This window comes from Neovison vison, chromosome 3 (genome assembly GCF_020171115.1).
Source record: "Neovison vison isolate M4711 chromosome 3, ASM_NN_V1, whole genome shotgun sequence".
NCBI classification, from domain to species: domain Eukaryota; kingdom Metazoa; phylum Chordata; class Mammalia; order Carnivora; family Mustelidae; genus Neogale; species Neogale vison.
Genome location: NC_058093.1, coordinates 14669985 through 14683584, shown reverse-complemented (window position 1 = coordinate 14683584; position 13600 = coordinate 14669985). Strand labels below are relative to the sequence as shown.

General features: G+C 39.0%; 1 protein-coding gene across 20 annotated transcripts in view; it reads right to left on the bottom strand.

The window, feature by feature from the left end:
* Positions 1 to 13599, bottom strand: part of CARF (calcium responsive transcription factor) — a 106166-nt gene extending 92567 nt beyond the window's left edge. For 10 of the 20 annotated variants that reach the window (XR_006383771.1, XR_006383768.1, XR_006383772.1 and 7 more), the window contains exons 1-2: positions 13510 to 13598; positions 9298 to 9463 (exon numbers count right to left, since the gene is read on the bottom strand). The gene's annotated coding sequence lies outside the window, so the exon portion shown is untranslated. Of the gene's footprint in view, positions 1 to 2913; positions 2973 to 7004; positions 7146 to 9297; positions 9464 to 9558; positions 9642 to 12661; positions 12824 to 13060; positions 13217 to 13509 lie in introns of those variants that run through there. The other 10 variants (XR_006383766.1, XR_006383767.1, XR_006383764.1 and 7 more) reach the window with 6 other exon arrangements.
* Between the last annotated feature and the right edge of the window lies 1 nt (position 13600).

Below are 13600 nucleotides of genomic sequence, written 5' to 3'. Positions count from 1 at the left end.
AGGGAAATCCCGAGATGCCAGAAAAATGGTAAGCTAGAAAATAACTCTCAGAAAAATCCAAATAAACACTGTCTGTATAAATAACAATAATGCTATTATAATTTTTTATATGTGTGTTTTAAGAATAGAAATAAAATACTGAAGAACTAAATAAAATACACGTAACTCAGGAGGGGGTGATGAGAGATAAACACAGCGTATCAAAACGTATGGGATGCAGGGAAAGCAATGCTCAGAGGGAAATCTAGTGCAAATATGCCTATATTAAAAAAAAAGAAAAGAAAAAAACCCTCAAAACAATAACCTGACATTATTCTTCAAAAATAAACAAGAGCCAACTAAATTGAAATCTAGTAGAAGGAAGAAAATAATATAGATTAGAGATAAGCAAAATCAAGAATAGAAAAGCAAAGAATTAATCAATCTAAAAGTTGGTTCTTCAAAAAGATTGATAAAATTGACAAAACTTTATTGAGACTGACAATAAAAAAAGAACAGACACTAATAACTAGAATCAGAAATTGAAATGGGGGGGTGCCTGGATGGTTCAGTGGGTTAAAGCCTCTGCCTTCGGCTCAGGTCGTGATCCCGGGGTTCTGGGATCAAGTCCCGCGTCCGGCTCTCTGCTTGACGGAGAGCCTGCTTCCTCTTTCTCTCTGCCTACTCGTGATCTTTGTCTGTCAAATAAATAAATAAAATCTTAAAAAAAAAAAAAAAAGAAATTGAAATGGGACATGTCTATAAAATCTTACAGAAACTAAAAAGATCATGAGAAAATACTAAGAACAAACGTATACCTAGATCTATTCGCCTATGGTCTTGGTCTTGTATATAGAAAATCCTGAAGAATTCCCAAAAACACTATCAGAGCTAATAAATTCAACAAAGTTACAAGATATAAGATAAATATGCAAAATTCCATCATACTTCTAAAAAAAGGGGGGGGTGCCTGGGTGGCTCAGATGGTTAAACATCTGCCTTCGGCTCAGGTCATGATCTCCAGGTCCTGGAATCAAGCCCCACATTAGGCTCCCAGTTCAGCGGGAAGTTTGCTTCTCCCTCTTCCTCTGCCTCACCCATGCTCATGCTCTCTGTTTCAAATGAATAAATAAAATCTTTAAAAAGAAAAAAAAAAACTCCATTGTATTTCTATATAGTAGCAATGAGCAATTCCAAAATAAAATGAAATTTAAAAAATGATTCATTTGCAATCTTTTCAACAAGAATAAAATACTGATGAACAAATTTAAGCAAGAAGTATAGGACTAGTACATTAAAACTATAAAATACTGCTGAATAAAATTAAAGCTGTAAATAAATGGAAAGACATACTGTGTTCCTGGAATTGGAAAACATGAACATGGTAATACTATCCAAAGCAATGTAGAGATTCAATGCAATCCTTATCAAAATCCCAATGGTCTTTTTTTTAGTTATGGAAAAGCCAAATTCATATAGAATTACATGGAGCCTAAACAGCCAAAACAATCTTGAAAAAGAACAAAGTTGGAGGACTCATTCTTCAAATCTTACTACAAAGCTACAATACTCAAAACAAACAAACAAACAAACAAAAAAAGGTACAGTACTCAAAAGAATGTAGTAATGACTTGAGGATAGACATGTGGATCAATGGAATAGAATTGAGAGTCCAGAAAAAACTCAAAACAACTATGGTCAAATAATTTTCCACAAGGGTACCAAAGGGATCCAGTGAGAAATGAATAGTCTTCTTCAACAACTGGTGCTGGAACAACTCAATATCCAAATACAAAATAATGAAAATGAACCCCCCACCTCATAGTATATAAAAAAGGTAAACAAACAAAAATCCTAAAATATATCAAGAACCTAAATGTAAGAGTTAAAACCATAAAATTCTTGGAAGAAAATATAAGGATAAATCTTCATGACCTTGGATTTGGCAATGCTTCCATAGCTAGAATACAAAAAAACTGTAGAGTCAAAATTAAAAATAGGTAAACTGGACATTATAAAAATAAAAACTTTTTGGGGTGCCTGGGTGGCTCAGTGCGTTAAGCCTCTGCCTTCGGCTCAGGTCATGATGTCAAGGTCCTGGGATCGAGTCCCGCATCAGGCTCTCTGCTCAGCAGGGAGCCTGCTTCCCGCCCTCCTCTGCCTGCCTCTCTGCCTACTTGTGATCTCTGTCAAATAAATACATAAAATCTTTAAAAAATAAAAATAAAAATAAAAAAATAAAAACATCTGTGCAAAGGACACCAGGACAAGAATGAAAAGACAACCTACAGATGGGAGGAAATATTTGTAAATTAAATCTCTTATAAGATCTAGAATATATAAAGGGAGCACCTGGGTGGCTCAATCAGTTAGTGTCCAAACTCTCAATTTTAGCTCAGGTCATGATCTCAGAATCATGAGACTGAGTCCGGTGTCAGGCTCTGTGCTGGGCGTGGAGCCTGCTTGGGATTCTCTCTCTCTCTCCCTCTGCCCCATCTTCCATCTCTCCCTCTCTTAAAAAAAAAAAAAAAGTTCAAAGGTCAAAACAGCCCCAAAAACTTGGGGGAAAAAACAACAGAATTGGAATTCTTAAACTTCCTGATTTTGAGACTTGTCATGAAGCTAAAATAATCAAGATAGTTAGTATTAGTGTAAAGACAGACAAAGAGATCAATGAACAGAACAGAGAATCCAGTAATAGAGCCTCACATACATAGTCATTGCTTTTTTTTAAAACTTGGTTATTGAGAGAGTGAGAGAGAGAGAGAGAACAGGGGGAGGGGCAGAGAGAGAGAGAATCTCAAGCAGAAATTAGGCGCTCCTAGTCAAATGCTTTTTGATAAAGGTGCCAAGGCAATTAAGAGAAAAAGGACAGTCTTTTTGACAAATGGAGCTGAAACAATAGCTATATGCAAAACAATAAATGACACTTACCTCAAACCATATTAAAAAATCAGCTTGAAACAATCATGGCCAATAAAACGATAAAACTTCTAGAAGAAATCATAGGGAAAAAATCTTTGTGACTCTGGGTTTGGCAAAAATATCTTAAATATGACACAAAAAGCACAAAAATATAAGTCTACAAATTGGACTTCACCAAAATGAAACTTTTGTTCATTACATTTTGGGAGAAAATATTTGCAAAACATATTCCTCCATTTTTTTTTTTTTAAAGAGTATATTCTTTTGACAGAGAGAGAGAGATGGAGAGAGCACAAGCAGGGAGAGCAATAGAGGGAGAGGGAGAAGAGGCTCCCCACCGAGCAAGGAGCCCAATGCAGGACTCCATCCCAGGACCCTGGGATCACGACCTGAGCCGAAGGCAGACACTCCACTGACTGAGCCACCCAGGCATCCCTTGATAAAGGAATTTATATCCCAACTCTGTAAAGAACTGTTTCAACCCAATTATAAGACAACCACCCAATAAAAAGTGGGCAAAATATTTGAGAAAACACTTTACTAAAGAAAATATACAAACAATTAGAGAAAGGCAAACACCACGTGATCTCTCTTACATGTGGAATTAAGAGATACCATCTTCCAGTTACAAAAGAAGCAAGTCAGGTGTTGCCTGGACGGCTCAGTCACGTTAGGCATCCAGCTCTTGGTTTCAGTCCAGGTCACGGTCTCAGGGTTGTAAGACTGAGGCCCAAGTCAGGTTCTGTGCTGAGTGCAGTCTACTTGAGATTCTCTCTCTCCCTCTTCCTCTGGCCCCTCCCTTCCTCCCTAAAATAATAAATAAATCTTTAAAAAAAAAAATTATCTCCCTCTCCCTCCTTGCTCACTCTCTCTCAAAAAAATAATATCTCACAAGGATAAAAAGTACAGCACACAGAATCTAGTCAATAGTATTGTAATAACTTTTTTTATTTTTTAGATTTTATTTATTTATTTGTCGAGAGAGAGAGAGCACAAGCAGGCAGAGTGGCAGGGAGAGGCAGAGAGAGAAGCAGGCTCCCCGCTGAGCAAGGAGCCCGATGCGGGACCTGATCCCAGGATCCTGGGATCATGACCTGAGCGAAGGCAGTGGCTTAACCCGCTGAGCCAGCCAGGCACCCCTTGTAATAACTTTTTAATGGAGACAGATAGTACCTATACTTATCACGGTAAGCATTTCATAATGTTTATAATTGTCAAATCGCTATGTTGTATACCTGAAACTGCTATTATATGTGAACTATACTTCATTTTTTTTTAAGGATTTTATTTATTTATTTGACAGACAGATATCACAAGTAGGCAGAGAGGCAGACAGAGAGAGAGAAGGAAGCAGGGTCCCCGCTGAGCAGAGAGCCTGATGTGGGGCTCAAACCCAGGATTCCAGGATCATGACCTGGGCCGAAGGCAGAGGCTTTAACCCACTGAGCCACCCAGGCGCCCCTATAATTCAATTATTTTTAAAAGGCTATTAAGCCACAAAAGACAAGGAAAACTTTAAAAATATTTTGATAAGTAAAAGAAGTCACTCTGAAAAGCCTGCATACTATACGATTTCAAATATATGACATTTTTTTTTTAAGATTTTATTTATTTATTTCACAGAGATCACAAGTAGGCAGAGAGGCAGGCAGAGAGAGAAGAGAAAGCAGGCTCCCTGCAGAGCAGAGAGCCCGATGTGGAGCTAGATCCCAGGACTCTGGGATCATGACCTGAGCTAAAGGCAGAGGCTTTAACCCACTGAGCCACCTAGGTGCCCTCAAATATATGACATTCTTGAAAAGGCAAAACTATAGACTCAGTAACAAGATAAATAGTTGCCACAGATTGAGAAATTTTTATTGTGATGAAACAATTCTTTATGATACTGTTATGGTGGATACGTGACATATTGACATTGGTTTTGTCAAAATGCATAAAATTATACAACACAAATAGCGAACCTTAATGCAAGCTATAGACTTGTCCATGATACTGTATCAATATTGGTTCATTAACTTTAAGAAATATACCACACTAGGGGTACCTAGCTGGCTCAGTCTGTGGGGCATGCAGCTCTTCATCTCAGGACTGGGAGGTCTAGTCCCATGTTGGGCAGAGAGTTTATTAAATAAATAAATATTTTTAAAAAAATAAAAAAAGAAATGTGCCACACTAATGCAAAATGTTAGTAACAAGGAAAACTGCTAGCATACAGAGAAAGGAATGTTGTGGGGGCAGGAATATGGCAATCTTTGTATTCCCTGCCTGATCTTTCTTTATTTTTTAAAAAGATTTATTTGAGCGAGAGAGAAAGAGAGAAGTGGGAGGGGCAGGGAGAGGAGAGAGGGTCTCAAGCAGACTCCATGCTGGGTGGAGCCGGAGGCAGAACTGGATTCCATGACCCAAGACCACGACCCAAGCTGAAACCAAGAGTTGGATGCTTAACTGACTATGCCAACTCGGTGCCCTTCTCAGTTTTTCTATAAAGCTATTGATTTTTCTGTAAATCTTCCAATGTCCACAGTAGAAAAATAACACTATTCAAAAAGAAAAGTCTTACAGAGTCAAATGAAAATAAAGTACCACTGAGGGATACATTAAGAATGAAATAATTGCTGTCAAGAATACAATTCAGTGTAAGTTTATTGAAATATTTACTGTCTAGGGGGCCTGGGTGGCTCAGTGGGTTAAAGCCTCTGCCTTCGGCTCCAGTCATGATCTCAGGGTCCTGGGATTGAGCCCCGCATCAGGCTCCCTGGTCCTCCCATCTCTGCCTGCCTCTCCACCTGCTTGTGATCTCTCTGTCAAATAAATAAATAAAATCTTAAAGAAAGAAAAGAAATATTCACCATCTAACCACAGTGACATCAAGATTAAGAAATCTTTTTGAGGGGCACCTGGGTAGACAGTCAGTTAAGCTGCCAATGCTCGGTTTTGGCTCAGGTTGTGTTCTCAGCATCGTGAGATCAAGTCCCATGTCTGGTTCCATGCTCAGTCTGGGGTCTGCTTAGGACTCTCTCTCCCTCTGCTCCTCCCTGACCCCATCACTCTCCCTCTTTCTCTTTCTTTAGAGAAAGTGAATTAAGTCTCTAAAAAAAAAAAAAAAAAAAATTTTTTTGAGAGCTCTCTGAGTTTTAAATATAAACACTACTATGACAAAATAGATGAAGATTATAAATTTGTCAAAGCCATATAATATAAAGTTTATTGAATTTTTTTTCAAGATTTTATTTAACATGAGATTCAGTAACATTTATTTATTTATTTATTTATTTATTTATTTATTTATGAGACACAGTGAGAGAGAGAACACAAGCAGGGGTAGTGGGAGAGTGAGAAGCAGGCTTCCCACAGAGCAGGGAGCCCAATGCTGGGCTCGATCCCAGAACCCCAGGATCACGACCTGAGCCAAAGGCCCAGTGACTAAGCCACCCAGGCGCCCCGAATGGTTCTTTTTTGAAGATTATTTTTACTGGGGCGCCTCGGTGATTCAGTTGGTTAAGCAACTGCCTTCAGCTCAGGTCAGAATCCCGGGATCCTGGGATTGAGGCCTGCAACCGACTCCTTACTCTGCAGGGAGTCTGCTTCTCCCTCTCTCTCTACCTGCTACTCCTCCTGCTTGTGCTCTGTGAAATAAATAAATAAATAAATTTTTAAAAAAGTTTGTTTTTATTTATTTGACAGAGAGAGAGCACAAGCACGTGGAGCAGCAGGCAGAGTGAGAGAAAAAAGCAGCCTCCCAAATGAGAAGCCTGATGTGGGGCTCGATCCCGGGATTCCGGGACCGTGACCTGAGCCCAAGGCAGGTGCTTAACTGACTAAGCCACCCAGGCACCCCTGAATGTTTATTATACTTAACAATTACAAGCTAGAATTATTAATAATGACTCTATATTCTGTGATGTAGAACCTATTACCACCCTTTTACTGAAAAGGAAATTGAGGCTCACTGCTTAAGGTTATGGGGTTATCAATTAATGGGCACTGTGGTAAAGCACTATGCTAAAAAGTTTTTTGTTTTTTTGTTTAAGATTTATTTGTTTATTTGAGAGGGACTGCGAGCAGGGGTTAGGGCAGAGGGAGAGAAGCAGACTACCCACTGATCATGGAGCATGGCACAGGCTGGACCTCACCACCCCAGGATCACGATGTAAGCTGAAATCAAGAATTGGGAAGTTTAACCAACTGAGCCACCCAGGCACCCCTAAAAGTATTTCATATATGTCATTTTATATAATCCTTTCAACAACAACCCTTTGATTCAGTTACTTGCTCCAATTTACATGTAAAGACACAAGACTCAGACAATTAAGTAACTTTCCCAAGATTATAAATACACTAAGTGGCTGACCAAGGCACATATACTGATCCCAAATCCTACTCTTACTATTACAACAGGAACTCTATCAAAGTCACAGAAAAAAATTCCCTTCTTCCTTCATTAGTTATAGCTTTAAATCTTTTTTTTTTTTGATAGGTTAACAAATTACAGATGCTAAAAGAAATTCTTTGTTCATATTTCGTTCTCTACTTTTCTTGGTTGAAATTCAATTAGAGGCAGTCCCTAAAGCACCAAAGCCCTCCTGCAAACAATATAAACACCTCTGATCCCTTGAAAAAGCTAGAGTTCGAATCTTGCAGACACTGTAATCACTGAGAAAACATCCTGCAAACAGATTCAAAAGTGGAGCTTGAGAAGAAGTAAAAAGTGCAAATAGCTTAGGGGGGAAAGAATTCTAAAGACTTACTTCCAGTTTCCTAATAGCTGCCCTGATCCCATTATAAATTTTTTTCATTTTATTTACTTTCTCTTACCCAAACTGAAATTTTCACTGGAGATAACAAGCCCTTTTAATTTAATTTAATTAATTTGTTTATTTGACAGAGAGATACGGTGAGAGAGGGAACACAAGTGGGGAGAATGGGAGAGGGAAAAGCAGATGCCCACTGGACAAGGAGCTTGATGTGGGGCTCCATCCCAGGACCTCGGATCATGACCTAAGCAGAAGGCAGATGTTCAATGACTGAGCCACCCAGGCACCTCAACATTTTCTCTTAAAACTGAAAACACTCTGGATATCGTATCAGTCATTAACAAATTTGTGTAAATTTATATATTAAATTTATACAGCTTTCTTCATTTAAGAAGAGTTCATGGGGGTGCCTGGGTGGCTCAGTGGGTTAAAGCCTCTGCCTTCGGCTCAGGTCATGATCTCAGGGTCCTGGGATCAAGCCATGCATTCGTCTGGCTCTCTGCTCAGCAGGGAGCCTGCTTTCCCTCTCTCTGCCTACTTGTGATCTCTGTCAAATAAATAAATAAAATCTTAAAAAAAAAAAAAAGAAGAAGAAGAAGAAGAAAAGTTCAGAATAGCTACCCTGGAAAGTTTAATCTGGAGGTGAGAAAGCAAGTACACCTGAAGCTCAGAACATTTAAAAGGGCTTCAGCAGAGGCCTGAGCTGTGCTGCAATGAGGAAGACAGGATGAATGCCCCAGGGATTTATACCAGGAAAGGTGGTGAAGATGTTAACAGAAGAACACTGCTAAACATAAACCACTACTTCAGGATTTTATTCAGACCGGGATTTTGCCACTCAAAGAGAATTTCGTTTTCCACTGTCTTTTGGAACTCAAAACTCAAAATCTTCTTTTCAGTATATACATCTATACTACAGGTTAAAGAAATTTTATATGGTTAAACTGGGAAAAAACTACTTAAAGTAGTTTCTATATGGAAAAATGGGTTTCAGCATCTATTAACTAATCCATTGTTGAATTGGAAGTTGAAAGTACATTCCTATGCTACAGACATCCTTTTCAAAATCAAATTTTTTTTGAATGAAGGGAAAAGTATTATTCCTTCTTCCCTTAATTCCCCCATCAATCTGCATGCTTTTCAATCCTGACAAATGCAGGGTGACTTAAAATATCCAATATTCCCATCTAACCTCAACGTCAGTACATGCTAGAAAGTATTAACCTTTTTTCTTAAGATTTTATTTATTTGTCAGAGAAAGAGAGAGATTGAGAGAGAGAGAGAGAGAGAGAGAAAGCACAAGCAGGGGGAGTGACAGGCAGAGGGAGAAGCAGGCTCCCCACTGAGCAAGGGGCCCCAACATGGAACTTGATCCCAGGACCTGAGCCAAAGGCAGATGCTTAACCTACTGAGCCACCCAGCCATCCCCCTAATGTTCAATTAACTATATCAAAGTGACATTTTTAAGAACAAAGATATTAAGTAGCTAGGTATAAAATGCCTTCTTCTAACTGGTAAACACAAACAGAACAAAGTACCTATATCCAAAGTATAATCTGATTTTTCATTAATATATAATAGGTAATAGTTGACTTTTATAGAGCTGTTCCTTTCAGTTAGTTAAAAATAAAAATATTACCTTCAGGTAGTAGTTCAAGTATAAACTCAGGCCTCAAACATTTTACTAGTCCCAGAAATGCCCTCTCTTGTCCACTCAAGTTCTTCCTTTGAGGGGCACTGAATCATGACAGTTGTGGCTTCATTTGTGTGAAAGCCATAATTGTGTCTTCACAGCAGCATTTCTTCTGTAATGAGAAAGTATTCAATATATATTTTCTTTTCCTAGACATAAAGAAAACTACTAGATTTTATGCAGATTTTATTATAAAATAGCCATTACCATCCTAGTACAGAACTGCGTTGGTGGTATAGTGGTGAGCACAGCTGCCTTCCTAGCACAGTAGAACCATCAAGTGACTCACTCTGCTGAAGAAAACTAAAGATTAGGACTGACTTTACAGATAGCTGCATGTGTCCAGGAGTATGTGACTTAACCTGTCTGTGTCAGTTTCCTTACCTAAAATTAGGCATGTGGACTATAGTTTTGTTCCAAGTCACATTCTGTAATTACTACTCAAAGACCTCCCCAGTAAATTGCATTTCTCTCATGAAATATTTACTAACAGGGCATTTTCTGGAACCACAGAAGCTTGAGACTAAAGATCGCCCTCCCTAAACAACACCCTGTAAAACATCCTGGAATTGGTTTGACGAGGTTAGTTCTTATGCAAATAGTATTGGGATTACATAAAGAAAACAGAAAGAAGAAAGTATTACATGTATAGGCAGTTAATGATTGGAGTTCAGAACACACACTAAAGTATTACATTTTGCTGTCAAATTGCTTTCTAGAATATTTCTAGAAAAGGTATTCTTTTTCTCTAAGAGAAATTTCTCACATTAAAAAAGTGCACTTTACCTCACATCAAAAACAAAGATTAGGAATAAACTGTTAAAAGTTTCATGTTTTATAGGGAAAAGGGGCTTTTTATTGTTTATATATATTTGACTGTATGGCAGAAAGGAAAAGACTGGCTATTCGGGCTTTTCTTTTCTTTTCAGGTCACTCACATCTCTGTGGACCATATTTGGGCCATTGCTGTTTTGCTTTTGTTCAGCAGCAAATTTTATTTGTTCAATACTTTAGAGGTAGTTCTCTCTTAACATCTGATTATTTTGTTGAGTTTCCTTTACAGTCTTGTGTGTGGTAAAATGTATCTGTTAAAGCCAATTACCTGAGAATAAATACCAAAACAAGGTAACTGAAAGATGAAGCCGCTTTCGGTTTTAGAGACTCTCCCAATTCTAGGTCCCTTTTAGCATCCTAAGATTTAAAGGATCTTGAAATATATTAAGTATCAATTCCAGATCTTTTAACTTATTAACATTAAAAATGTTGCTCAAAAGTACGTTAGAAAATAAAATTTCTCTCATCTTTTAGGGTACGTAAATGACACAAAGTTCCTTTTATGATGTATACAAAATTACTATCAGTGGTGTCAAAAATAAATCAAGACTCCTAGTTCACAAATATTTGATAGGACATCTATATATATTTTTAAAGATGGGTTTGGAAAGTTTTAATGTGTTAAGTCAACATCAAAATTTTAAATATATGCAAATATATATAAACAATAACTTATTTTAAATTTTCACTGAAAAAAAAATTTAAGGCCAGTGTTCACAATGTCTCTTTAATCTTAAGGTTTGCCCTCTCTAACTTCCCTATAATCTTGGTTTTATTCATTTTTTACCCGGTAAATACACACCTCTTTTTACCTCTGCTCTCTGAGAGCGCTACAGATTATTTCATTTAATGCTCACATCCACTGAGTTGGATCTTACCTCTATAGATAAGAAGACCAAAGCTGTCAAGTAACTTGCCTAAGATCACAAAGAGCATTAAGGCTCAGATTCAGAACTAAGTTGGAAAAAAAAAAACCCAAAACAAATAGAACTCTGAAGCCCATGCATAGTCTTCAGATCATACCATACCGTGCCATTACATGCAGAAAAAAAGAAACCTATAATAGAGACACAAGTCTTCCAAGCTGTGCTTTTCCAGATAACAATGTGTCTTCATGAAGACCACAGTAAATGAATCATGTAGGAAATCATCAAGAACAAAAAGCTTGAAGTTAATGTTCCAAGAAAAACACTCAAAAGTACTACCCTAAGTACTGCATGGAGGGAACACCAAATACTACAGGAGTCACTACTGAAAAAAAAAAAAACACACACAAAAAACACCAAAGCCATCATACTGGGTGTTCAGTTGCTCTGAACACTTATAATTTTCCTTAACTAAAGGAAGGAGTCAAATGAAAACTGTACTTAGGTGAATTCAACATTTCTGCTTTGCAAATTGAAGGTTTCTCTTATGAAGTACATATCTAGGTTTTGTATCATACTGGTAATACTACTCCATTCAAATTAAGATCAACCTACAGTGACTATCAGGTATTGTACATTCTTATTTTGGTGAATGTCAAATTGTTGACCACTAAAATTTATTAAGCTTTTTAAATTTGTTGTTATTTTTAAGATTTTAAGTAATCTTAAATGTTGGGCTAGAATTTACAACCCGAAGATCAAGGGTTGCATGCTCCACTGACTGAGTCAGCCAGGAACCCCTCTACCTATACATTTTTCAAAGATATTTTAACCAATAATATTTTATCAATAGTAAAAAAATTATCTGAAAAAGAACCTAATTATTTAAAGATTATTTCGGGTTCTATGAATGTTAATTCAGGCAATCTTACTGCTGTATCTCAAAAATCACTTATAATTAAAGGAGAATGTTTAAAACTGTCAAATTTCTATCCACCTCTACCAAATTCAGAAAATACGGATTAAATAGCAAGACTTCAGTTAAGAAAGTGTTTCAAGTTTCAGGTGGTCTAACTTATTTAAGGTATACAATTCTCACCATCCCAGTGAATCACATGATTAAATGACCACAGGTTGTTTGCAACCCCAGTTCCTCCTTTCCTAGAACTTCAGTACAGAGGTGTTCTTTTCTCTAAGAGAAATTCCTCTAACCATGAGGCCATTCTCCCTTAAATTCCTCTAATCATGAGGCCATTCTCCCTTATTTGTTCAGGCTGGCAAAGCTTCTAGCCAAACTGACATCTAAACGAAAATGATGGGGATGAATTTAACATTTACTAGTGGCAATTAAATTCTCACAGTGACCCACGTGTGGCACAGGGCGGTTAATAAGTAGCTGAGGCATTCAGGTTGGAGAGCCCGCATTGTAGAAAGATGAGTGAACTGAAAATATCCTCCTTTCATTACCATTGCTTTCCAGTAAAATATTATTTTTCCGCTTGCAATTGTTTAAATACTTTCTCACAGGCTATGGTTATTTCAATACCAGGTGCCTACTTAATTGCAGCGCATCTTTAAACAACGCAAAGGAAAACTTAAGTTGTTTTCACCTGCACACATACCGCTCTGCCCACAAACTCTGCGATCCAGTTTTGCCTGATTCTAAACTGCTGTCTCTTGAAGTCCCCCTCTTGCAGTTTTGGCGAAAGACTTAAAAAAGTCACTTTGAGTTCTAGATAGCTTCTCTCCCTCCATCCTCCCACAGCGAACAACTAAATTCAATTAGAGTAACTCTCCGGACCATTTAGAGTTAGGTACAGGCCTTTAGGTAACTTCAAGACTGGGGGGGGGGGGGAGTCAAACAGCGTAGGAGAATGTGGGGGAGGACGCCTGTCCCCTCCTAATCAGAAGATATAAAAGGGCTCCTAGGGAGGAGGAAAAAAAAAAGCCAAAACAAAAAGCACAAAAGCTATAAAGCGGGGCTCTTGGCTGTGCGAAGGACCACACACCAGGCGCTCCCGCCCAAGGGGTCTGGGTCCTTCTCCGCGGCGGTGGCGTGTCCTGGGGCTCAGCAACCCTTCTCCAGACACTTAGTCTCCACCTTCTCCAGCCTGCCTTCCCGAGGTCCCCCGGCGCAGTCCCGGGAGGGGGTTAGTGGGCCTCATCGTGTGGGGCCCCGAAGAGGCCCCGAGGCGGGGCGCTGAAGTCACCACCCGGGCCCGACTACCGCAGGAGCCAGCGCTGCTCAGGGAGCAGGCAGGTCGGGAGGTGACGGGAGGAAGAGGCAGGAGGAAAGAAATGGGGGTTGGGAGGTAGCGTCCCGTTCGTGGGCGCGGACAACTCGGCCAAACCCCCAACTCCCCCAGTCCCGCCGCTTCCGAGAGCCCTACAGGGCGAGGAGGGAAGTCCACGAGGTGCCGAAGCGGAGGGGAGAAAATTCAAAACGAGTCTACTCAACCTCGTCTTGGCTCCGAGGCCCTGCCATGGAGACCAGCACAATGCGCAGGCGCATCCTTCTGAGAGCGCGCCGCGCAGTCCTGGGAGACTCG